A 3,982-nucleotide genomic window follows, 5' to 3' on the forward strand; every position below is an offset into this window, starting at 1 on the left:
TTTCTAATTCTGCACTAGATCTTACAGCAAAAATGCTGATGGTCGACACAGCCAGGACTCGGTGCAGAAAGACCATTGCGCTGCTGACCCTGCTCCTGTCCCAACTTTGGAAGCCCACAGCTCTGTATGTTCAGGGATGGCACCACTCTGCAGGGAGAGCCAGGAAGAGAAGGTGGGTGCTTCCAATAGCTTCCAGGTCTGGTCAGTTCTTCAGTGCCAACAAAGAAACCTGAAGATACTCTCCTGTCTCACTGATCAGAATCTCAGGCTGTCACCTTAGTTAATGTGCACTGAACGTAGTACTCCTGTTTAGAACTATATTGCTGTGCTTTGTAAATTAATGCCAGATCTGTCAACAGGTAAAAGTTTCATTGCTCAGTACACATGGCACATGTTTTTGAGGTGAGTATGGAAGGACTGGGTTCAGGCTGGGGTTTTTTCAGGGGTGTTGGCCAAGGTTCCAGACAGGCCTGGTCGTTAGGGGGTCAAGTATCCTGATGGTTGGGCATTGTGGAAAAGAGTTTCTTGCCTGTTCAAGAGTGGGTCTATTATTAGTTCAAAACCTTATGCAGCCAGCTTACATCTTGGTGCCTAGCAGTGTTATTCTTTATCTGAAGAGCCCTGCAAACACTGTAAAGAAAGACACTTGTTTGTTACTTGATAGGAGATGATTCTGTACAGAGTTAATCAGTTCAGACTCAACTGAAATCCCTTTTTATCCTCTATACCCTTTTCCACCTCACTCCTACTCTTCCTTTCAGTCTGGGCTGTGGGAACTTTTTCACTAAAGGGTGAAGAGATAGAAGCTTTACTGTGCCAAGATCAAGTAACAAATCAGACTGAAGTGTCAAATGCAGCTTTCCCCAGTGACTCTCCCTGCACTCCAGGCACACCCACTGCTTTGCCAGACAATGGTTATCCGCCAAGAAAACAATCTACCCAGGAGTCAGAAGACTGCAAAAGCATTTGCCTGGGAAGCAACAGTACAAGAAAACAAAGGTGACAGGGAATAATGTGGTTCATTAAGAAAGCCAATTAAGGTGGAGAGAAGTGTAAGGTAAAATTTCTCTTTCACACAGCATATGACAGTACAATTCAAAACCTTTATGTTAGCTGCATATATTTTCTTTCTTGCTTTGTAACAGGCAGAATAAATCCCAAAGACAATACTTTCTTCTTCCTGAACCCCAAGAGAAAGTAATTATTTCAAGCTGGAAGTCTAATATTGCCAGTGTTAGGAGTGGGAGCACATAAATTGCTGGCACCATTCACTTTCTGTTGTCATATTGCCATATTTGTCAATAATCATCCTTTTCTGTTTGTTTGTTTTCAAATGCATATCTGGTTCAAGTGGACTCTGGTGCACCAGGAAATGCTGCCTACCTTATCCAACAACTTCAGCTGAACACAGAAAAACTACTTGAAAATAGTGGGGATAAGTGATAGCTTCAGATTATTTTCTTGTGTGGCATGACCATGGGGCAAAAACCTAACTGCATGTGTAAGGTAAGGGTAGGTGAGAACCAGCAGTTCAAACCAGGGGATCTGGAAGCCTCGCATCTAGCTTAAGTTGTGTAGTCGGCTCTCAGTAGTGCCAGGGCATGTTTCATATTGATGTCCTCAAGCAATAAGGTAGAAGTAGCCCGCTGCATTGCCATAGTCAATGTATCTCACACCTGGAAAGCAGTGTCTCTGCTTCGGGCCTGTGGGGAGGGAGAGACATGAAGAAAGAGGGGTCAGGTCAAATCAGTGACACACCCCATGGAATACTGTGCTTTGGCTCATCTTACTTCCTTAGTCCTTGGGTAGCTAATGAGGCTCATAATACTTTGCTTTAATATGTTAAAGTCTTGTTCCAATTTCTGTACAGTGCCTTGTAAGAGTCTAGTAAGTATGCCAACATTTGGTGACTAGCTGGAAAGGAAAAGATGATTGATGTCTTGAAGAGCAATAAAAAAAAAGCTCCAAAGCTTTCCATTGTGATTCTGGATAGATTTTTCATTTCCCAGTGTATTCACAGTGAGAAAACAAAAGCAAGTTGTTTAAACTTGCATCTAAATAGCATAGCTTGGAATGTATCTGCAATCCCAAGAAGTATTAACAGAGATTAAACATTGAATGTACAGGCAGTTTTTCTGTGTAGGACAGTTGAAGCCAATTTAATAGGACTCTCTGGTTTTTGTGCAGTTTTCTTCCATGTGTAATATCTGGAATGGCACTGGACAGATGACCCAGTTTTAGTGTCAATTTATTTTTTTGGTCAAAATGACAGGAAATACAGGCCATATGAAAACAGTTCAGTAAAGTTTCAACACTACAACCTATTGCTACATTGTAGTTTATTGCACATTCTGATTATTTTTAAAACACTTTTTTAACACTGGTTTGTCTTAAACTTGAATCTTGCCTTAAGGTCTGATGCAATGTTTGATACAAGGTTTTTTTTAAAATTAAAAGTTATTTCTATATATGTTGTATATAGTCTGAATTTGATGGCTTTTTAGAAGTGAAGAAGTAGCAGCAATACTTCCTCTTGGCACAGAGCCCTGCTTGGCCTACAAGCCCACTGCACCTTTGCTGTGGTACTGATGCTCCACTGATGCTGTGAGGCCAAGGGCCCCCTCAGTGCCTCCGTACAGAGCAGTGTGTTGCCCTCTCTCTTGCCCTGCATGTGCATCTGCTTCCAGGAAACAGTGTCTGAAAGGTTCATGTCTCAGATGTTTTGCAAGTCTTTTCCATACCCTTATCTACTCCTTAGGAAGCCTGATCTGACCTGCTCTCATGTGTTGTAAAGTATTTGAACCTTGATAGTGTGCCCCAGCCAAAAAATTTTTAGTTATTTTTTACCAGAGCCCTCAGAGTGGGACCAGGCTGGAATTACCCTCACTGGCTTCACCTGGCCTTTCCAACTTCAGCTGCAGCACATCAGCCCCAAGAGGGTTTTTAAGCTCCAGTCTGAAGCTTTGAGTGGAGAGGTGGTATAGGTTTATATTTGTTCTCTGCTGGTCTGGTGTTTGGATTTCCTGGACTAACTTGGCTCCTGACCACTGGATGGGTTTTGTTGCTGTCATCGTCTTGACTCTGCTTGCCTGGATGAGGAGTCCCACCTGTTAGAGCCCTCAGGAATTCATCAAGGACTGAAAGGTAAACTGTGCTAAAGTGGAAAAGAATTGGGAAAGAAGAAGCTGAAAAACTAAGTATCAAGACAGCAAGAAATAGATAAAAAGGATTGTGCCGCACTATATCAAAACCAATCATCAGAAAAGTGTGTGTGGAGCTCATGGACAGAATAGAGAAACCAATCAAGCAATGTGAAATCTCATGCAAAATGTATATGTACTGTATTATGGATGAGTTGTAAAATGTATAAGTAGAGTATCATGTAAAGGTTGTAAGATGTAGAAGTAGAGTAATATGTATAAATAAGTAAAATGTATAAGTAGTGTATTATGTATAAGTAGGTAAAATGCATAAGTACTGTGTTGTGTAGAAGTTGTAAAAAGCGTAAGTAAGAAAATGTATTAAGTAGAGTGATATGTATAAGTAGGTAGAATGTATAAGTAGGGTATGATGCCAATGTTGTGAGATGTGTGAGTGGAGTGTATTTTAAACAATAAAAAGCTTCTGTGAAATCATATTGATTTGTTGATCAGAAGGCATGAGTTCCTGCACGCACCCAGCTTTGTTGTAAGGTATGGGCTTCCTTTGTTGTCTGACACCTGGGGCAGAGGGAAGAATTCTTGCACTTCAGGAGAGGGGACAGACTAAGTAAACCAGCCAGCCAGGCCATCTGCCTTCCATGTCCTGAGAGTGCTGCCAGGAAATGGAAATACAATCCAGTTTATGGGAGGGTTTTTCTTTACTGGAGGGTGGAAACAGAAGGGTGTTAAAAAGGAGGCCAAAGACCCCCTGTGTCATAGGAGCTGGGTTATCCCAGTTTGGTTAGCCTGGGAAACTGCAGAGCATCGCTGCACTGCAGTTC

The 3,982-nt window shown here is 41.9% G+C and overlaps 1 long non-coding RNA gene across 1 annotated transcript; it reads left to right on the plus strand.

The window, feature by feature from the left end:
- Nucleotides 1-6: 6 nt before the first annotated feature.
- On the plus strand, nt 7-1,975 carry LOC108447386. Its single transcript, XR_001862931.1, has 2 exons — nt 7-172; nt 762-1,975. It is a non-coding gene; the product is annotated as an uncharacterized LOC108447386 (long non-coding RNA).
- The last annotated feature ends 2,007 nt before the right edge of the window (nt 1,976-3,982 follow it).

The sequence above is a fragment of the Corvus brachyrhynchos genome, unplaced genomic scaffold (assembly GCF_000691975.1).
Source record: "Corvus brachyrhynchos isolate BGI_N302 unplaced genomic scaffold, ASM69197v1 scaffold1376, whole genome shotgun sequence".
NCBI lineage: Eukaryota > Metazoa > Chordata > Aves > Passeriformes > Corvidae > Corvus > Corvus brachyrhynchos.